This window comes from Manacus vitellinus, unplaced genomic scaffold, assembly GCF_001715985.3.
Source record: "Manacus vitellinus isolate BGI_N305 unplaced genomic scaffold, ASM171598v3 scaffold_0_pilon, whole genome shotgun sequence".
In the NCBI taxonomy this organism is placed as follows: Eukaryota; Metazoa; Chordata; class Aves; order Passeriformes; family Pipridae; genus Manacus; species Manacus vitellinus.
This window is the reverse complement of record NW_021938789.1, coordinates 28,829,513-28,853,238: the sequence shown is the minus strand read 5'-3', so window position 1 is coordinate 28,853,238 and position 23,726 is coordinate 28,829,513.

The window sequence follows — 23,726 nt, the reverse complement described above, 5'->3', positions numbered from 1 at the left end:
CATGAGATATCTGCTCTCCTCAATTGCTGAAGTCTTAGGAAGAAAAACTGTTTCCATAGGATAGAATTCAAGAGCGTGAGCCAGTAAACCATCCTTTTTTCTCTCCACAAGGTTGTGTTTTATTTACTATGTAGTTTTTATTTCTATAACAAGTCAGACAGAGGTCCTACAGTGAAAAACCTCCATCATTACTGTACTTTGATTCTGTGGGAAATCTATTCAGTGTCCTGGAAAAGCTGAATTGTTTAAGTTAGCAATGTAGGTTAGTTAATTTTGTGATGGCATCCAGAAACTCAGCTTGATTTAATGATTCAGTATTATTTTTACTGCTGATTTCTGTGTATTCATTCCTTGATTTGGGAAAAAAAAAAAAAAAGGTAAACTAAAAAAGGCCCAGGAACTCCAGCACAGGAATATTTTCTTTATAAATCATCTGTTTAATCAACATGTTGGTAAACTCAAGATTCACAATCTAGTTATTACAAATTTCCAGTGTATGGCTCCTCCCTCAGTGGGAGTATCTGGGAAAGACTATAATGGGAAGAGGCATAGGTATGGCTAGAGGATTCCTCATCATTCTGAGGGTTTATTTGTGTTCGGTTTTTTTGTCTGTGAAAGATTTGTGAGATATCTGAAAACACAGCATCAATGAACTATTCTGAGATGTTAAACTAAATATTCCTATCTATGCTTTTTATGAAAGCGTATGACATGAGTAAATTCTGTAAGAATTTTGCAGTCCAGACAACCTGCATATAGATTAGTTCATGAAAAACCTTAGCACTGAAGTTCTCTGCTGGGTTTAAGTCCTTGATTGAAAGCTTAGAAGTCCTAAATTAAATAGCATTTTTTGGAATAGGCATAGTGTCATGTTTGTACCCCACTTTCCTTTGGGAACATTTTTAAACCTTTATGACTAAATATTTCTAGACTTTTTAGCTTAAATAAAAGCCTGGGTACATAATATTTTTCATCCAGAATGAATTATAATAAAACTTGAAGCAATTAAAGTGACAGCGTATTAATAAAAGGAATTGTTGTGTGATTTTAATAATGGGAAAATTCCAGGGTTTTTTGATATTACAATGATAAATATTGAAAAAAAATTACAGAAGTTATGCAACTTGCCAGTGCCACAAAGTGAGTATTTTATGCTGATTCTCAAACTAGAGACAGAGTTTATCAGACCACATTGTAAAATGTAACACTGTTGCATAAACCACTAAGCTTTTTTAAATTACAAAATGCTTTTGTCAAAGTACACTTCCGAAATAGATAATATGCCACTCAGACCTTGTGTACATAGAATACTTTTTGTCTACTTCCATCAGTTGCAAAAAATCATGTTCTTTGAGCTCAACTGCGTGCAGTGGCCTTTGATATTTGGGTCACACTTTTAGTGCATGGACACCTTTCTTGACCATGTCAGAGGCTACCTGAGAGTGCATAATAGTCAGACCTGTATTTTGAATCCAGAATTCTGTCTCCCACAATTTTTGTAAGCTTGCAAGTTGGAAACAGCAACTATAAATGCTTTCTTTTGCCTTAAAATCTTCCACTTTCTAAAAACTGTCAGCTTCCAAGATTTTTCAACACTCATGTTGTTTGACAGTAAGCAAGTAAGGATATCCTAATCTTACCATTACAAAACCGTTTTCATGTTATTCATATTGGTCCATGGTTACCTTTTTATACACTAATGTTTTGCTATTGCCTTCTACATTTATATACAAACATCTGTAAAATTACTTCATTGTTCTCCATTTTTAATATGAAATTAGGCAGCACAATTTAACATAATTTCAAAATCCTGTTGTAAGCCCATAGTCAAGTGTGGTCTATTCCAGGAAGGGGATTTTGAATAGAAGCAATATTTTCTATATTCATAAAAAAATTAAAGGCATAAATGCGAATGCTCTTTTCCATTGTCATTTTTCTGCTCACTCTTGATATATCCACTTTAGAAAATAAGGCCAAAGTAACTGTATGTGTGGTTTTTTGCACCACTCTCTCATTTGCTCTCAGACTTCTAGTGTATAAAACTATCCCGAGCCTGGTGTCTGATTTCCCAAAATTTTATATCCAATTCCCTATCAAATATGAAAGATGCCAGTTATGCTGCAGTTGAAATTCTTGAAGAGATGAAGCAGTGTTTATATTACATGTAGATCTTAAAAGGGATACATTAAATGAACAGGTGGCATGCAATAGGATATGAACAGATGTAATGAATAAAAGATAATACTAAGTTTTTAAATTTTGCTTTATGAATCTGTTTTTAAAAAGTCTATCATCTAAAACATAAAAACTTGCATTTATTATTTAAAAACTATTGTTGAACAACTATTTTGAATAACTTTTAGAAAATAAGCAAGACACGTTTAAATTATTTATTCTAACTTATTGCCCTTAATCCATGTATGCTTTTAGGACCTGTTAGTTAAACCATTAATTTTTAAATTGCATATCAAGTTTAATTTTAAGAGTAACTGATGTTCTGTTTGATTATAACAGCTAAATTATTAGCATCTTGGTGCTGCCACCTTCAGGCACAGAGGAGGGCAATAGGGAGCAAAACCAGACCCTTAGCTCTAACTACAGCTGAACTTCTGTTATTCGTATTGGGGAACACCACCCCCTGCACCCCCCCTACTCATTTCTAGATGAGAGCTGCTTCAGCAAATCTCTAGATTCCTAGGTTATGTGTTTACAGAGTGTCTTGGGGAAACGTATTCAGCCATATGCTTAACAAAAGTGTCAGAGAAGATTTTGTTCACTTAGGAAAAGGCCACAGGATCTTTTAATCCATAATGAAACTGCTCCTGGACTCTGCAGAGTGGGCATGCTTGGTTATAAACTTCCAGTAGAAAAAGCAATGGAAAAGTGTACATAAAAAGGAATCAAGATTTTACCAGTTGAGATACTGTCTGTTTTACTATTCAGGAATGGGTAAGAACAGAAGCTCGCTTAGGTAAGATGGAAAGTCAATATTGTCAAGTATCTTGTTTCTAACAGTAACTAATAACAGTTACTAATGAAGAGAGCAATTGCATTATCATACTGCCCTAGAAAAATATCCCTTTCAAAAGTGTTTGAGATTCAGGAGCCAGAATGAATAGATTTTTCTTACATAGATTTGTCTAGTTGCTTTCAAGATCATATACCTTTCCAGCTGCTCATTTTTTCTAGCTGAGTCCGCACTACAGCTCATCCTTGTCACCCTTCTGTTTCTTTACTGTTGAAGTTTGTCATCTCAGGAGTGGATGCAAAACAGCTTGGATAGCATTTGTGTGATTTTATGTGAAGGCATAACACTGTTTTCTATTTCATTCCCTATTTATTTCCTGATATTTCATAACATTTTGAGTTATTTCTTTTTATTGAATATTGAGAAATGTACAAAAACCATCTATAAAAATCTCAAGATCTCAAGCTGGAGTAGTGTTAATCAATGGATAGCCAAGGTTGGGTTTGGGTTTTTTCCTCTCCTTAGGTTGCATTGCCTTTCTCTGCATTAAATTGGATATGCCATTTTACTGTTTCAGTAACAGATGATCTTGCATAACTTAATATCATCACAGACTCATCACCTCACTAGTCACTTCCTGGGTCATTTGTGGTGTGAGTCTCTTGAACAGCATAGGTCTTATTCCTTACTCTTATGGAACTCAATTAGTAACTCTCTTCACCATTACTCCATATCGTCTCTTGCCGTGCTTTCATCAAATCACTGTTCTGTGTGAGAGACTTCTTTTCTCTAAACAATATCCTGATTTCTTTAGAGGACTGTGGCTTGATGGAACTTACATGTCATATGGAAGCCTAAGTAAAACAGACTGGATGGATCCTATGGCATGTTCATTCCTTAAAAAAAAAAATCCAGTGAATCTGCAAGGCACATCTTGCCTTTCAAAAGCAGACTCTTGTCTATAACATCTTATTTATCTGGGTGACTGTTAGTACTTTTCTTCAGAGTAATTTGCACTAGTTTGTTGTACAGATGTCAACTTAATGGTCTGCAGTTTTCCAGATCTTTCTTTGAGCTCTTCTAAAAATTCTCACCAGGTTAATTACTCTCAGAGCCTCTGGTATGGAGACAGTGTTAAGTGAAATTTTACACACCATCATTAGTAGTTAAGATTTTTCATCCTTGAGTTCCTTTAGAACTTGGATAAATATTGTCTGATGTAAGTGATTTGTTATCATTGATTATGTCTATTTTTCTATGATCTCTTCCATTGACCCTTAGTTTCACTTTTCTACCTTCTAAGTCCTTTGTAAAACAATTTGCCATACACACAGCTCCCCAGACTCTGGGTCACTACAGATGCAAAACATTAATTTGGCTGTTTGTGCTTCTTTTATACTTTCATCCTTTGTTGACCTTAAAAGCACTGTGATGAGCTTCCTGCTTTTGATTCATTTTAAAAAGGATTTATTACTAGTTTTATGATCATCCTTTTCTAACTCAGATGCAGCTTCACTTTTTCTTCTGATTTCTTATTGTCATTTTTATCCTGAGTCTATAGCCACGTTGGTTTCTTTTTGGACCTTCCTCATTTCTTTGTGACTCTGTTGCATTTATTCCAAGTTTGAAAATTTTATTCTAATACATTTTCTACAACATCTTTAAAAATTCACCTTTTAAATTGCATTTCTTCCTTCTTCTGAATAAGTTCTCACATTTTACTATAGTACCGTTTCGTAAATTAAGTATAACTATAATGAATTTATTATTATTACTATTTTCTTTGGTTTTGCTCCGGCAAGGAGCAATTGTGTGTGCACTATGATTACTGTTAAAGACCACCTGTTCAATAATAACATCCTATTCTGTCTTCCCTGTAAACTGTGCATCCTAGTATTAATGTTACATTGGTTGTCATCCTTCCCTCCAGATTCTCATCTGATTATTCTATCAATAGCCTTGTTTAAGAACAGCTATTCTCATGTCATAATTTTATTTCTTAGACCTCATGTATATCATTGCTTCACTGTCCCCTGTTTCACTGTCAGTATATTCTGAAAATTCTCTGTTGCTTCTTGTTTGAATATTTCCAACATCTGTCGTAACCTTCACTTTAAGATACACAATATTTTAACTTTGTGGTTGTCAAATACATCATGAACACAACAAACTTCAGCACATCTTGGTTGAAGGCATTTTAAAATATCTGTTGGTGTTCCTCATTTTTGACTTTCAAATCTTGTACGTCCCTCTTAATATGAAAATGCAGCAACTTGGATTTAATAATAGTTTAAGGTAAGTCTGACCATCCTGCATAAATCCCTTCCTTCCAGAAATGTGTCCTCCTTCTGATAATCTTTATACTTTTTTTTGTGAATCAAACATATATTTCAACTTCACCTCCTCAATAACCTTTCTGTCTTGTTTTCTGCATCCTGGAAGAAGTTTCAGTAATAGTAGCACAGGGAGCCTCTTTTCAGCATCCTATGCAGCCCAGTACAATTTTACTTCTGTAACTTCTGGTTTACTGTTTCCTGTAATGCAGGCCCATCGACCATGACCCTAGGATTTTTTACAGACTTATTCAGACACATTGTGTAGTCCTCTCTTTTTGCACTCACAGCCTTGTCACTGTGCATTTCTTTGAGAGATTACAAACCGGACTATAGGTGTGCAAACAGCCTCCTCTTTTCACCTGTTCCCTAGTTCAGCAAGGCTGTCCTTTCTACAAGGGCATATATGATAGCCTTTTGAGAAGATCCTGCCACCATTTCCTTTTCCACTAGATAGACACTTCCATGTCACAAGACAACAACAACTGATTTGGAAATGGGACTTTTCAACAGTACTTTGGAAAGATTCCTTTATTCCTAGTATTATGTCTGCATTTATTTTGCTTAATATAAGAGGGAAGGTGGTTGCTTTATTTGTATTGTAGCTGCACTAATCTGTTAACTTATAATTTCACGGTTTGTCCCTTCAGTGTGCGCTATAGCTGAACTCGCAGTACAGTCAGTCTTCTTTCCTTCTCTTCACTGACTCACTCAGCTCAAGGGCTTTGGTCACCTACTTTGCAGGAGTACCCAGAGTTTCAGGTGAGACTGTGATGAACAGGTCTGAGAAAGCAAGCAAGAGGTATTCTTTCAGATACTTATAGACTACCTAAAATATACTTCTGAAAATTCTTTCACTTCTCAGGCACATAAATAAATTTGAACAGAACCAGAGTAGAAATTGATATGTGATGCTGGGGTTCTTGAAAAAGAAGTAAGAAAATTACTACTTTTGAACATAGTTTTATGCCTTTTATATCTTCTAGAATTGCTTGCCAAAACACTAAACAAAATGAGGTTTACACAATGAAGTATAAAGAGAGTAAGTAAACAAAGGAGTATAAGATTCAGTTGTCAAAAGATAGCCAACTTATGATGTTTAAAATTCCTTGTATCTTGTCTAGCCTCAGGGTTCTATACAGAGGCATTTCAAAATGCAATTTCTAAAGTTAGTTCCTGTTGACATGAAAACACCTTTAGTAGTTTTACAACATGCCCTCCATCTTTACTTTGTAAACTTCTTTATGGTTTGGGTCATCTATACTGTTGGGATGTTTTTCTTACTGCAAATTTATTCTCAAGTTTTCATCTTCTTTGATGTCATTCTCAGTTTTTTCATCTTCCTGTCATAAAGTTCAGATGTAGGTAGATAATTATGGCAGTGTTTAATCTAGACCAAACATATGATAGCCTAAAACAAGCAAAGAAAAAACACTGAAATTTCAGCAGTATGATGCTGGATCACGCTTTTCTAAACTTTCTCCATCTCAGTGTTTGAAAGATGTAAAAGATAAAAGAGAGGAAAAAAGATTGAAGCATGATGATTGCAATTTTCTAAACTTCAGGCTGTTTCTTCCAATCTTTATACAGCAACTTGTAACATTATGATAGCAGTTGGTAAGTTGTGAGAATTGCTGGTGATCCAAGAAAAACATGTTGCTTTACATTTTCTCTTCTTTGGTTACCATACATGATTTATTTGTTCAATGGCACTGTGATGCTGTCCTTCCTGTTTTAGAACAGGGAGTTTTGTTTGGGGTGTACTGGCAAAGCAAAATTTTTAACGATCAATAATGTTAATTAATAAAGCTAAATATAATAAATATTAAAGGTCATTATTTTTTCTAGCTTTTGATTTTATTACCCACCATTGTTTCAACAATATGATTAAACAAGAATAAACAGTATATTCTTTATAAACAGTGTCATCAATTCTTTTTAGTAAGATTAGGCGAATTAAGGAGACAAACTTTTTTCCCACTTTGCATGTCATAGTATTGCTGAGTGGGTTTTGTCTTGCTTTCACCTTTTGCTTTTGTGTATTCATGCTGTATATATAATCATTATGGAGAAAACTGATAAATTGATTGTTAACATAAAGTCATTTGTGAAGTTGAATGAGGTTAGATATAGGTCTCTTCAACATGTAGGAAGAATTTAATTAAAATGAAATTAAATTCTAAATTAAACTCAAGTAATAAATGGATGTTATCCAATATAGTAAGCCATTCTCATAAGAAATTAACACTGTCCAGAAAACTGATTTTAGGTCTTGAGGCAAGGTTTTCTTAAAAATAATTACATGACTATCAAATAAAGAAAACTAAGTTTAGGAGGTTTTAGATGCCTTTCTTTCAGTAGTGTAAAATGCCACAATATAGAAAAATTAAATTCTTCCCCCAAAGTCTTAAAGACTGATAAATTAATTATTTCTTGTAAAATAAGTGGATTAAAAATTGTAGCCGTAGAGAAAAAAACACTGTCTATATTAGTGGACAACTAAATTTGTGATCTATTTACTGTGTATATGCTTCTTATAAACATCCCATTATATTTATTTCCAGCCATGATTTTATTTAGAACTAACTAGTAGTCTAAAAGCTATGAATATGAAGAACAAGTATTTTCAAGTATTTCATGAAAAACATATTACAGATGTTTTGAGTATGAATACTTTTCCTGTTAAAATGTCTATGCAAGAGAGAAGTTGAAATGCTGTTAAGAGTAATGTAGAAAACAGTGGCTACATCATTTCATGGTGGAAAAATATTAAATTTTTAGTCTATTCATACATGGGAATTAGGTAATAAAGGTGGGGAAACTGCATTTTCTAGAGCTTGTTGTACTTGCTCTAAAGTCAGACCACTTTGCTGAAGTGCTGCAAATACATTCCTGTCTTCTAACATGGAAGCAATGAAATTATTGCATGCTATCTTTGTACTGTGAGTAAAGACTTATTTACACAGCATTATATTATCCTTCAGAAGGGAGTGGAAATATCATTTTAAAGAAAATACCATTATGCAATTGAGTTTACTATCATCAGTGTGCTTCTGTTCAAACTACAAAGTGGGATTTTTTTGAAGGTAGGATGTTCAACATAGATTTATTTCCTCTTAATGAAGTTGAGTATAAATTGCTACTTTCTCTTGTTTGCTTTCTGGATGAATGTATCAGGATAGGGAGTCTCATGTTTGATATGCTTTAAGCCAAATTTTATGTAATGTAAAACATGTTATACTTGCATCTTTACTTTTTAACTCCGAGAATTGTACATAAAACATAGTAAAAGATCTTGCTCTAAACAACAGAAAGGATTACAGCAAAAAAATACCAGAAAAAAATTTAGTAGATTAGATAAAACATTTTCTTTACCTTTTGGGTCTTCAATATTTTATATTGACTTACGAATTTGGATAGTCTTTCTCCTGTTAGCTGATACATCAGGTATACTTTCAGCATTATGAAAAATATTTTAATACATTGAATAACTATAAGGAAAAATGTATGTGTGCTTTCCTAAATAGTCCTCTGCAGAAATATATTTTCTATATATATAAATAAATATAAAAATTTTGGGTTTTTTACAAGCATAAGTTATTGCACCTTAAGGAATCAAATTCAGGCTGTTAGACACTGAGATTAGATGAATTCAAGTCAGGAACTTCCACATCCCATGTTTAATGTCAAAAAATATTGAAAATTATATGAAATCAGGAAGCTTCCCCTCTCAACAGACAGAAATTCACTAGTACAAGTGTCTGTGACTAATTTAACCAATGCCTATTAAAATAAGGAGGTGCAGACTGAAAATATTACCAAAAAATTATGCTGAAGTATTGTGCTCTTTCTTGAAAAGGACCAGAGAGTCCCATGGAATGCAAAAGCCGAAGTCTTGGTTCTCAAGCCTTCCCAGCCGCCAAACAAAATGAAGCAAAATAAATAGTCAACATGAGTTGATGTGAATGCTTGCTTCCCTAAAACACATAATATATATGGTGTCTTTTCTGCATCTTTTTCCAATTATTTTTTTTCTATATGATGCAACTAGAATTGTGAAACTTCAGGCTATTTCTGTTCACCAAATAGTACAGATAGTACATGCTATCTGCTTAACTTAGAATATTTACCAAAGATAACTTCATAGAATTAATGTCAGTCATCCGAAGCCCAGCCCTTAAACTGACAGTTTAGCTGATCTCTTCGCAGGAAGTAGTTCAATGAATTTTATTCAAATTCAAAGGGCATCTTGGTAGTTCATAATGACAGTAAGAAAAACAAAACCAACATGAACTCATGTTTCTATTCTATTAGAAAAGCTACTTTTGGGTTGTAACTTTTATACTAGTTTGCTCTGATCTGTGATAAATAATGTCAGCTGTATGTTTAAGGCTTAACTGCTGATACCTAACCATTTATGTCTTGAACAATAGTCTGATTAAAACGTGTATGATGTCAGAACCAAGGCCATAATTAACTTTTTAACCCGAAAGCAATTTAGGAAAAATTTCAGCACCTACAAATTGTCATGACTTAATTAATTGAAATTGGTGATCATGACATCTGTAGTCCTCTTTGTTGGTAACTGAGTGTTTAAGTGTGTGGAAGTCCTCAGGTGCTTTGTCCTACTTACCAGTTGTAACATAATTCTTCCATTTTCATGTGTATAACAGAGAAAGGTTTTCCATTTAAAATCCATTTAAATTTCCATTTAAAATTAAAAATAAAGGGATAAGCTTTGAGAGAGAATGATTTACCATAATAATAGATGGATTTCCTTGCAAGTTCAGGAAGTTATGGCAGTGCTGGTAAGAAATGAGAGTACACATGTGACTTAAGGGGATAAAAGAAAAATAAAATTTCTTTGAGCATTATTACTATTTTTAATTCATTGTGTTCACTGCTTAATGGTGCAGCTACTCCTTAAATGAAGACCACTTACAATATACAAATGAATACAGAGTCTAAAAAGTGGTCTGTAAAAAATGAGAAAAGAACTACCTTGTAACCAGAATGAACCTTAAATGAACCTTCATTAAGAATATTAAGCCAGCTCCTAATAGGCACAGGTATTGATCTAATTAACAGGAAATGCATAGCTGAATGGAAAGGTCTGATAGAATAAATCCCTTCATGTTGACACAGTGTTGGCACAGAATTTAGGCAATGGAGAAACTCTCAAAAGTACCTCTCATCTGTTCTCCCAACCCCTATCCCCATATAGTCTGATTTATGGTCAAATCACCCAGAAGTGTCTTTCAGCATGCAAATGGTAACACTGTACTTTCACTGCAAAGTAATTTAGCAGAAAAAAAAAAAAAAAGGAAGAAAGAAAAAAAATACAGCTTTTAGGTTGCCTTTTATTTTGAAAACAAGAAGTACATGTAACAAGAGGAGATGCACATAAAACATATTTTTCTATGCACTGTAAATATGAAAAAAAGAGAAAGTGGCTGGATTTTTCCACTAGTATAAAGCATGGCAACACCATCCATTTCAGTGAAACTGCACCAGTAAAGTAAGCATTTGACCAAACAGCTTACTCATCTCTCAGACAATATGCATTTTATTCATCTGTCAGCCAGTGTAAGGACTGGAGGACTATAATATACTACTTATAATGTACTAGTACACTCCTGTTCATATTGATTGGTATGTATTCTTACAAGGTAGAAGATTAAAAAGCATTATTTTTTTAAAATTGCTACTTTTGTGATAATAAAAAGGTGAAATATCCTTTTAGTGGTGTTCTTTTTTGGACTCTCAGATTCCTATTTAGTTTTCCCATTTTATATTGAGCTTCAAAAGAGTAATTTATGTTAAAAAATGGAAGATACTTGTTTTAGAAGTTTGTCTGACTGGTGTTATAAGAAAGGTGTAGGTACCAGCACTGCAAAATACATACATTTTATATACCCACCTATCCATATGCATACATACATGTACACTCTAGAATACAGTATACAGCAGAGACAGCAACATAACTATGTATGTGGAGTATGTATAGAATTTTGGAATTTGGATGAAAATGAGAACAAATGATTTTCAGGTGATACACAAAAGTAATTTCAGAATCTATAAGCCCTATAAAATGCTTTCAAAGGCTTCAGGAATCACTACTTACAACAGAAAGTAATTCTTGATCTTAATCCAAATAAGGTTTACTCAGAAAAATGTATTAAGAAAATCTTGAAATGTACTCGACAAATAGATAGGACACACCCCCTCTTTTTTAGAATCAAATCCCTGTATGAACTCACAAAAAATAAGTATAAAACACTGAGTAATAGTATGACAATGAGCGTCTCTTGTTATGTCAAACCACCTACATTTCTGTTTATTTGTACCAAAAAGTTTCAAGGACAAACATTGTAATTACATGTTCCAATTAAATAACATACTTGTGTATGCATTGTTTTTAACCTCACTCCAGAATTAATAGTAAAAAAAAAAGTCACATAAAAATTCACAGGAAAGGCTTTTGAGTTAATTTAAAAGAAAAAAACCTCAAAACATAGATGAAGAGATACTTATTTGTTTGCTATGTTGTAGTCCCAAAACTGCATTTTCTCTGGGATACATTTTATGTCTTTCATTTGCTACCCTTTTCTGTCTTTTTGTAGGTATTTCCCCAACATTGTATGGGCTCAATATTACTAGAATTCTCATTCAGAACAGGATATGGGTGATGTGCAGTGTAAATGCAGGTCTTCACAAATCAATTGTATTTTCATTACATTATATAGTAAGCATAGCTTTGCCAGCTTTCATCTTTATTCCCTGTAATTGATCAAGATTCTACTTACACAAGAATAATTCCATACAGAGTAAGGCAATTCCAGCCTTCAGTGAATATTTTGTCACTTCAGTTTCTACCAGAAAAGAGAAAGTTAGGAAGTTTTATTTTTGTGCATACTTTTGGCCATTCCACTATTCCACATTGCTGATGTGCAATAGTCATAATAATTATCATAGCACATTTACAATCATTTTAATTTATTCATAGCTAGACATTATTATCTACAAAGAAAACTTTAATTTCTAATGAACTCAGTTTGTTTACTCCCCCTTAGCAAACCTTATTTCAATCTCATTTGAAAGTTAGGGAAGTTCCTTCCATTATTTTAGGGAAAAATGGAAAAACATCCCTAAAATAAATATTAATTGCAGAATTCCATTCTAAAAATGTTGATTTTTCTACTTTCTGTACATTTCAGAATAAATAGTATCACACCTATAAAACAATCTATCTTCATGCATAGCAATAAAGTATGATTCCTTAATATGATTTAGACCTACAGTATAAAATCTACTAGCTTCATATATATATATTATATATAGCTGTCATATATAAATGAAACAAACAGATTCTCTCCTCATAAATGAAGATTTTCACTGAGTGTAGTAACTGTCTAGTGACAATTTTAACAAACTTATTGTTGCATAATTCTACACTTATTTCTATCAGATGAGTCAGTGACCAAACTTCATCTTCTTGAGAAGTGTCTCCATTTACTTGATGTGTATGTGAGGTATTTTTTGATTTTATTAAATTGAGATAAAATATTAAATGTTCTGAAGCCCAACTGTCCAAAACACAGCTTGCAACTCATTAGTAGGATAGTATACTTAAGCTTACATTACATCTCTGTGTCTGTAAGGATTTCATAAATAAAGTGATTCCATCTCCATTGGAAGCCTAGGTGTTGTAGGGAGTGTTCTATTTCTTCCAGGAGTAAGCACATGAATACAACTAATATAAAAGCATAATTTAAGATACCATTAATTGTGTATTTAAGACTATATCCCATAAGAAAACTGTCAGTAAAAGACTAGCTGTCTTCACCAATATACTGAAAAACTCACAACAGGATTTCCAAGGGGTTTTTTTTGGAACTGTTTAAATTGCTTTGAGTCACCTCCCTGGATAGTGCTGAATCAGTGCAAATGCTGTAAATAGACCAGTTATTTTTGCTGCATGTTGAAAAAATGTAGTGGATCTTCTGTTTGATTCATAGTTTGTATAGTTCATGAAAGGGGGGATGGTAAGATTCAAATTTCCTCTCTGGTTGTGACAGAGGTAGTGGCCTTGCATAGGCTTTTACAGTTACTCATCTGTTGAGTGCTTTGAACATTCCTAAGGAAGTAGAAAATTCAGGAGAGGGAACCCTCCAGTTCCTCGTTCGGAGGGATACTAGTCAGTTAGACCTCTGGTACCTATACCTGTTTCCATTTAAATGGTGAGTAGGTGCTTTTTGCAGATCACCTTCTGGGTACTTACATTAATAAGCATAGCCTACTACTTAAACCCACCTCTTCCTCCACTTTAAAATCATAGAAACATGATAATTTAGGTCAGAAAGGGACTTCGACTGAGATACTATTCAAAGCAGGGCCAATGGCAATGTTTGGTCAAGTAGCTCAGGGTCTTTCCCAGTAAAGTTAGAGTGTCTTCAAGACTGGATGTGGCAGAACCTCTCAGGCATCTTGTTCATTCCATGTTCAAGAATCTTTATGAATGTGGGTTTTTTCCTTTGATTGGGAGTTACAGAACCTGGACTTCTGGATGTTACTTTCAAGTTGTATCCCTGAATTTTAAGTAAAGGTGATGAGAATAGCTTTTCAAATCTCATAAAACATGAGACTATTTCTTATTACAAGCAGTTTTCTTGCAATATTTGCTTCTCAGATATTATCCTGTATTTTTCAGACATTATTTGACATTCTTGATTGAAACTACAAAATATTGCTTCTTATCTTGGTGTGTTCTCGTTAATCTTGTTTCTTCAAATCATAACTCTGAGACCCTTCACCCTTCATGTAATACAGTAGTGGCAGTTTTTACACTGATGATAAAATAAATTCAGAGAGCAAGGACATGCATATGTATGAGGGAAAAAGAAAATTATATATGAAAAAAATCACACATAAGTGTTACATTATTGCAGTCTATTCTAGTAATTGCTGTCTATAGATAAGTAACCTGTACATCAGACAGAAATAAGTTCAGAGAGAAATAGTAGGGAGCTGTATCTAGTTGTGAAAAATCAAATTCATACACTGGAAAATTAAAAAGAATCAATGTGAATGTTCTATTTATGATCCAGGAAGACATCTGCATTTCTTGTTTTACTTTTACAGGTTTGTTTACTTGTCAGAAGTAAACAAAGCCTGAGCCTTTGAGGGTTTTAAGTTGTTATAAGCACAACTTTATAAATCTAAGCTCTTTCTATAACACTGGCTCTAGTTATCTCAGAAACTGATATTCCACTTTTCTTAGTACCTCTGTGTCATTCCAGTTAGAATCAGTGGATCCTGAGTTTTCAGTAATACCTGAGCTGGTACAGGCTGGAATATTCCTAGTGAAGAGAGACAAACTGGCTTTTCAGAAGGTGCTACTGGGACCAGTTTGTCTTGTCAATAAGTATAGAACCTTTATGACTACAGAAGCACTGAGCATTAAAACCAGAAGAGATTCAACTATGTTGAAGAAGAAAGTCAGAGACACCTTAAGAGATTAAAGTGAACTGTGAGGCTTTTCTTCATCTGACTTTTCTAACATTTCAGTTATATGACTTCCATGATCCACAGCACACTAACCACTGGGGAAAAGATTATGCAACACAATATTGCATGATCTGTCTATTGTCCTGAATCCCTCTTATTGGAGAAAACAGGGATTTAAACTACAGGTCATATAAAGTCAATCTATGGGCATGCTAGTGAATGTGTTATATTGGTTTAAGAACTACACTGATTTAGGTCAAACAGATTGAAAAACAAGAATATATTTTATTGTCCTAATCGAAACAATAAAATTTTGGAAAAATCAAGTGGGTTTTTTTTTTTACAAACTGTGCATCATTCTGACAGTAAATAATAGAAGAAGAAATATTTGTATAGGAAAATTAAAGGAAAAGGATTTAAAAATTATGATCAGAGAGTATCATACTGTCCTGCAAGTGTGAAACATCTCTTCTAATTAAACATAATTAAAACCTAAGAAGGAGCTTATGTTGTACAACAGTGAAGTTTATTTACAGTCCTCAATGATTAAACTATGCTGTGATGAAACTCTACAAAAGTGACTGGTAAGGTAAATATCTACAATAAAAAAATTAAAGAAATTTTACCAGCCTGACATTCTGTACTGCCGACATTTCTCTTCAATAATGATGAGATAAAAAAAAAAAAGCTTTCTAGTGCTCAGATCACAGCTGTATAATTCTCTGGATGAGAAGTATCTGCAACAGTTCTTACTACTTAGACCTTCAGCTGTTTCAAGAGTGGGAGTCTATGCAAAGTTAGGTGTTTCTGATGTAGCTTCCATATAAAAAATCAAAGTCAATTTCCTTAATTTCTTGATAGCAACTTCAAGATGGTTTCCCTTTCTAGTGTTGAAAATTAGCATCAGTTGTTCTTCAGACACTTGAGTCACTGCTGAAATTGTGTATTTTAATTCTTTACAGAGGGAACAGGAGTCCTTAAATTCTTCTTCTTCTGTTTTCCTTCAATCACTTTAGGTCTCAGTATCAGACATCCCCTACAACACCTGATATACTTTTATATTGAACTGGAGGAACTATTTCTGTGCCTCTACCTGAAATTAGATTACATGTATGAGATATCATATGAAAATGAGATAACATATTGATATCTTAGATATCTTTTATATCCAGCCCCCCTGCTGTGGGCAGGGACATCTTGCATTAAACCAGGTTGCTCAAACTTCTGTCCAAACTTCTTTGAGCACTTCCAGTGAGACATCCATAACTTCTCTGGGCAGTCCTTGACTTCCTTCTCAAAAATACTGTGTGCTTGAACGAAGATTTTAACTAAATTGAGCAATGCAAGTGAAGAGCATGAGCCTTCCTATGTGTTCTCCTATGTGTCATTTTCTCAAGTTCCTTGGGAGAAGAATAACTTTGGATCTGGAAGAAGAGAAGGTGTGTATGTGTGGGTAGGTGTGTGTGTACACATAGTGCATGAGGGTCTTATCTGGATGTTTTGAAGTCTGGTTTTTAAACGTTTGGTTTGAGAAATAGGAAAAACATAGCACATGATTTTTCTCTGAAGAACTGAAATGGGAGAGGTGTCAGTATTTTTTTGCTAGTTTAGTTTGTTTTGAAATTGAAAGGAAGAGGGAAATGGTGGGGGTTCTGCATACTCATCCTTTGTTGATTTTCTGTCTAGCTAAAGTCTGCTGCTTTCCATCCAGACACCTTTAGGATGAGAATCTCCCAAATCAGGTTTATGCAAATGCATTTCTTTATTTTTGGACAACAGCTCAGATACTTGTATTTTACACTGTATTTCAAGTTAATTAATTTGGAAACTTATGGGAAATAACTAAAGAAACTATCACTGTGTACATTAAAATAGCATTTGACTATTGTGAAGAAATTCAACAGACGGTTTTTCAAGTCTTATCTACAGGTAGAACCTGATAGCAGGTATTAGACTGTCAGCACATCTCTAAATTTACTTTGATGCAGGCTGGCAGAAGCAATAGGTACAGCAAAACTAATCTTTCCAATAACATATGTCGCCTAGAAAGAGACAGGACTGTATGTATTAAAAATAGCTTGACTGAAGGAAAAAATATATTGACTAGGATTTTCTTATCTGATATTTATTTTTGTACTGGCAGCCTACCTTCTTTCTTTCTTCTCTTGTCCCATGAGGAATAAAAAGAGGCCTGTGCCCCTAGTAGATCTACTTTTATTTTTATTTTTTTATTATTTTTTGTATTAATCGTGTAAGTACTATCTTTTGAAAAGGGAAAAAAAAAAATCTTTGTTTTTGCTTTCCTCTTCTAGTTTTTGAGATAAAAAAGTGAGCTATACTTAATTTTGAAACAGTCACGTTTCTTTCCACTGCACTGTATCTCACCTCCTAGTAATATCTATCTCCAGAGTAATATCGTGAATAACTCTGTAGAACAAATATTTGAGTTAATGTATGTTCCTTTTAATAAGTGTATTAAATATGTAGTATATTTTACAGTTATTCTAATATGCAATTTTTTCTCATTTATTAATATGAATAAAATATATTTGTGATTATATTTTTGAATAGGAAAATCTTGCTTATGTATATATAGAAGAGGAATTTCCTGGGTCAGGGGTTTTATTAATATGAAATTTGGCTTAACTAAAATGGAATTATAAATAAAATATTGATTACAATGGAAATATGGAGACAATTGAAGCTTTGGGTTATTAGGAGGACAGGACATTATTCTTTTAGAGTCATCCTTTCAGTTATATTGTTGGGTTTTAGTGATCTAAATTGTAAGCAAGATGTTTTTGTATGAATGTTTCATGCCCAGACACAGATCTTCCAGATTTCCATACCACCCAGACCCTGAGCTGTCTGAGTGGGAAGTCACCTGTCTCCTTGATAGTACTTCTTATATATCCAGGTTCCCTCTGAGCTGTTAAAAACCTGCAACTCACCTACAGCAGGCAGACAGCTGTTGCCTTCCCCCTGCAACTCTGCTTATGTTTCCTCCAAAGTTCATCAAGCCTGATCGTATTCCTCTTTTTGTCAGATGGCTCTTGCCTGCTCCAGTCAAATACCCTCAGTTGTACAGCTGAGGTTCCTATTCCCATCAAAGCAGAAAACATATTAAGCACATCAAATGGGCACTTACTCCTTAGAAATTCCTTCCAGATTTTGTTTAATTACTTTTATGGTTTCACATCTATTATATGTGCTGTAAATGTTGTTGCTCTTGCAATTGCTGCCAATTCTGCTTTTTTTGCTCTGAAGCAATGTAACAAAGTTAAACAATGACAGGGTACTCTGATTCAGTGACCGCATTAATTCAACTTCTAAACATCTGTCAAGTGGCAAAATATTATTTACATATTTGGAGACAAGCACAAGAGAGATAAAGTGTCTTGTCATATTATTTGAAGCAGGAAACAAACAAGCTCCTGTAATTTTTTTGTTTTGTTGGTTTTTAAGCTCAGCTGTCCCCCTTTGTCCTGAAAATTATACCTCTTTTAAAGCAAATGTCTGTCTGGCACAGACACTTTATGTTTGTTTAGCACCCTTGCCAGGTAAAATTACAGAGATAAGATTGTTTCTCCATTTGTAGTATCTCCAGAGTAGACTGCTTCTCCAAACAAGAAAATGAACTTGGAGGAAATGTCTCAGAGTTTAATTAAAAATGTGCGTTTTCCCCTCTCCTCCCTGCACCACTATGTTAAAGGATTAGATAAAATCTGGGGTTGGACTTGATGATCTCAGAGGTCTTTTCCAACCCAGTTGTTTCTATGATTCTATGAAAAATATGGAAGAGCATTACACATGCTTCAGAGTGAGTCTGGTTGAAACTTGAGAATAAAAGCCAACATGGTTCTCAATACTTAGCTCATGAGTATTATAATTTTCTTAAAATGTCTCCTTTTTATTGCAATCAGTGGAAACATCAGTGCAATTCTGTGCAGTGATATTACAGGCCTGTACATACCTCTGATGATCATGGGTGAACATCCTTTCCCTGTAACTCAGGCAATGCTTCACTGGAATATCAAAAGCAGGGTCAGATATTCCTGACATGAGGTATATACACAGTACCCACAGGCCCTGGACAGTTTGCAATCTACTTAAACTGCTTCTCCAGTTAATGGAGGAGAGAACAGACTCTGAAAATGTGATGTTATCAGAGGAATCGAGTCCACACAAATTTTAAATGCTTTCTTTCTCTAGCATTCTCTCGATACTGCCAAGGTGTCTTCCTCTTCCACTGGAAGTAGATGGAGGTAGCAGGAGATGTCATGCTCTTGTCTGTCTCCATTTAGACAGCCTCTGAAACTGCGACAGGACTCGTGTTCACTTCTTTTTCATAATAACCTATCAGTTAGTCCCAAGTTAGAGATGAGGAACATGGAGAAGCTTCAGCAGCTAGCCAGGGATAATTCACTGTGCCTCAACTGTGTGCTGAGGATGCCAAAATTAACTAAATCACAATCCAAAATTATGTCCCAGTTTCCTCGGAGAAGGAAAAAAGACGGCTGAAGAGTACAGGTTTGATCATTGTGTTTGCAACTTATGTGGGTTTTACAAAATATAAGGACTAGAAAACAGGGTAGGATCAGTCCTGCTGTCATGAACAGTTTCACTATGCAAATTGTCTTAGCAATACCATTTGGTAATATACGATACTGAGAATGTTTAGGATAGATAAGTCCCTTATCTTCAGAATATATTCTGAATACTGTGTTTTAGGATGAAATTCAATGACTGCACCAAAAACTACTTGAACACTATTCACTTAGGACTTTTGAATGAAGCAGAGTTTAGGGATTTGAATACCAGGGCTGGATAGGGATTTTTCGTCTAAGGGACATCTCTAACATGGAATAGGCAAGTCATTTAGTTTGGATGTTTTTACTTACTTCTCTGACAGAAGAATTATGAAATGAGCATCCCAACTTCAGTGAATATTTAGGATTTTATAAGCTAATTTGTGTAATTGAATTTGAAAACTTTAGAGTGTTTTGAATATATTTGCTGTTATTAAATTAATATAATAGCCAATACGAATTTGATAGCATGAAAATATTTTTTAGCAAAAAGGAATTGTACCTTCAACTAGTTGAAAAACATCTATTTTGATTATATACTTCATTGCTTTGTTATATTCTGTGTTAAAATACTACCTCACATGCATGAATATAGTTGGTAATCACTCCATTTGGCAATTTAGCAGAGGTATATTGTCGTCTTCCTCACTAAGTTGTTCTTCATAACCCTGTGGTAGCAAAACTGGATACAATATTGAGGCATGTTTATAAAATCACATAATGGAGTAAGGAAAATTTCTTGCATTCAAGTATCTTTCTACTGTGACACCAAAACGTTATTAATTTCAGATATTCACAGTTTGTAAGTTGTCTCCTCAGAAAGCTAATACTAGTGTTAGCACAAAGCCCTTCTGACCTCATTACTTAGGCTACACTGAAAAATCCAGTTCTCCGCTCTCCTTTCTCTCCCTCCCGGAGGCCTCAGAGCATGTAAAAAGAACACTTTTATGGGTATTTTTTGGCTCAGTTGATCCAGCAATATATTATTAGCTTAGTGTAACTCTCTCAAAATTTTATGAAGCTTCACAGAGTAGCTGAAATGAACATAAGTTTTATGTTCCATACCTAACAGATCATGCAAGTTTCTGTCATTATCAGTTAGGATATGCTTGATCAAGTTCTGACAGCTGACAAATGATGGGGTATTTTTAATTCACTGTGTGATACATGTGAAAGTCAATAGATTATTAAGGGGACTGGTTTACAGCTTTAAAATACAAAGTGATTATTGTTACCAAAGCTAGACACGGTTAAATAGTAGGGAAAAAAAAGGAAGAAATTCAGAAGGATATTAAAAAACAAGTCACATGAGGCAGGAAAACATCCTTAGTGCGCTCACTTCTCACACCTGGCAGGTACGGTGCCTTCAAAGCCAAGTTTTGCATTTTACCCATTTTGAATAACACTGTACAACCTAAAGGCAATGAGATATGTTTTAAATAAACATGCTCATCATATTTCTTCTTATTTTCTTTTTTATTTTCTTTTTCTTAGAACTTCCATCCTCAGAAGAGGCAGAATATTATCACTGGTGCATAAGAGGAAGAACCTTAAACCTAGGAAGTGAGCTTAGAGTAGATTTTTCAAGAGGGAAATTTATGCAAATAAAATAGGTCATGATGTCATTATTTTGCTTATCACAAATCAGTGCATTTATTTTTACTTCATTAAAATGTTTCTGATTCTTTGATTGTTTCTTTTCAAGTGATAGCTAGACAGGGAATAAGCTAATCCAACCCAAGTCAGGCAAGTTGCAAGCTTTAGCAAACTACACTTCTGTACATCCAGCCTGGTAGATCCTGTCAGGACAGAATGGTTCATTCTTATTTGTTTGGTTGTTCAAGAAAATTAAATAGTTCACTTTTTAAATAGAAATTGGGAAAGGGACACATAGGGAATATTAGGTCATAAACTGCTATTTGCATGCTAAGATCTTAATTATAGGTACATGCAAATTTCAAAAGTGATGTTAATTTCAATTATATGCTCCACTCGGTCCACTTAAGACCCCATTACTTCGTTCACTCATTTGTAACCATCACGAGGATAAAATTAGATTGTCCTTTATTGAAGAAACAACTTTACTGTCCTAGTTTCCTACAAGGCAATGCACACATACTGGAGGAGACCCACTGCCTTTTTTGTCATGGAGAGTGTAGCAGCACTTTGTTCTGTGTTGAAAGCAGAAGTACTCAACTGTGCAACATGAATTACTGCTTAAAAGGTGGTCTTCTATTTTTTTTTTACACTAAAGCACAGGCTTCCATTAGGTGTGTGTACATAAGGTGTGACTTTCTCATAGTACAGGAACTGTACAAGACAGAATGTTATTTACTGAGTACAAATTTTTCCTTGCTGCCTATTTTTATATGCCTATTGCTAGTAAAATATAGAAAAAAAAAGAAAAGTAACTCCCTCTTTTTAATTTCCCTGAGGTTTAAATGCATAATAATGTAATATGAATGAATATATTTAGATTAGTTTGATTGAAGGTAGAATTATTATTTTTTTCAGTCTAGAGCTGGGTTTATACTAAACTGCAGCATAAATGACCTTCCCAAATGTATTACATATCTGAAGGACTGAAAACAAAATTAATTGTGTCTTGAATATCTGACTACTTGCATGGCAGTGGAAAACATGCCTAAGGCAAGTTTATTGTGAAAAAGGAAACCTTTATGCCCTTCAGACAAGGTACTCTCCACCACATGCATTTGCGTGAAGTAAAGCGTCCCATGAGGCTTAGGAAACATCCAAGGTAATAATCTTAGTTGTCCTGGCCAATATATTATTTTTGAGTAAAACAGGAACAAGTAGTTGAGATCTCTTAATGAATAATATGACCTCCTTCGTTTGCCTACATAATGAATTGGCAAGCCTTATTTAACTTTGTGAGGTACATGGCAATAATACAGTAAGCCAAATGTAAAAAAAATGTAATGTTTTTTAAGATTTACATTTCCTGAGCATTTTAATCAAGACTGCAAAGTAAAACAAAAACTAATTTTAAAAAAATAATTCATAACTTCAGTGTTATTTTTCCACACTAATATTTTAATAAATATAATTTTGGCGTAATAAACTATGAGTTTAAGATGATCACATTTACAATTTTACTCATAAAAGATAATCTTATCTCCCAGATAAGCAGTTAAATAGATCGCTTTCTTATTAATAGCATAATGATACACTCAAATGATGGGTAATTTCTATTATCTTTATAAATAGATAAGAAGTGTATAGATGTGAAAGAAGCATTGATGTGAAAAATGTTAAAATAACAAATCTTATTAGAAGGCAGAATTTAGGAATAACTTGTCAAGAGGGTAATGACCTCCATTAAATTTTATGTGCAATTATAATTGGCGTTTTTAATAAAGGAATGCTATTGCAAATTGCATATTTGATATAATATTACAGGGCATCCTATTTCCTCTGGCTTGCATTTATATTAAATAAAAATCTTTGAGATAATCAAGGAAAATTCATAATTTAGAGTTTTGAGAATCTACTCAGATGGGTTTAAAATAGTTTTCAATACAAACAAGAAGAAAGTGTGAAAATTATCTGAAAGTGATCCTTTTCTTTTTTTTGACCAAAAAGATGTTGATATTCAGCATCTTTTGTATATGTGGTGTATGTTGTTAGATGTAGTCAAGATTGTAGCATCTTCAAGGTGTAGTCAAATAGAATCTTTTATTATTAAGACATCTAATGTCAGTCAAGAAAATTCACTGTGTGCAAAACTGTCTAAATAAATCCCTGAGAAAGTCCTAAAATGACCCAGTTTTTGTCTTTTGTGCACATAACTGTAAGGAAAGTATAATGCCTCACATTATCATTCTGGTCTTGTACTAATTTCTAATCCAAACTAATATTAAAATAGGGACTTCAAAGTACTTGTGCAAATATAATCAAGATGTGTGTTGGGGAGGAGGAGGGGCTGCCTGTCGAATCCTCAAAAACACCACTCATTATAAGCTTTTTAATTGTATGATTTATAATTAATATGATTTATATTATCATGTAGTTTTGTTAAAATTAACCTAGATAGACTTAATGATACTGGAATAGTGCAGATTTCAAATCTGTGAAAATTTTACAAAGAGAAAAGTCATCCTCAACCATCTCTCATTGTTTAATGTTTCTCCTTTGCTTACATAAAAAAAGTGTAGAAGGGTTGCAGTTGTAAACATAGTAGTAGAAGGGCTGATTAAACTGGTACAAGAAAAAGCAACAACAAATAGGTAATATTGGTTTGAGGTGACATAGCTAAAAATAAGCTATAATAGTTTTTAGGAAAGTACCTAATAGAAATTCTAAGCAAAA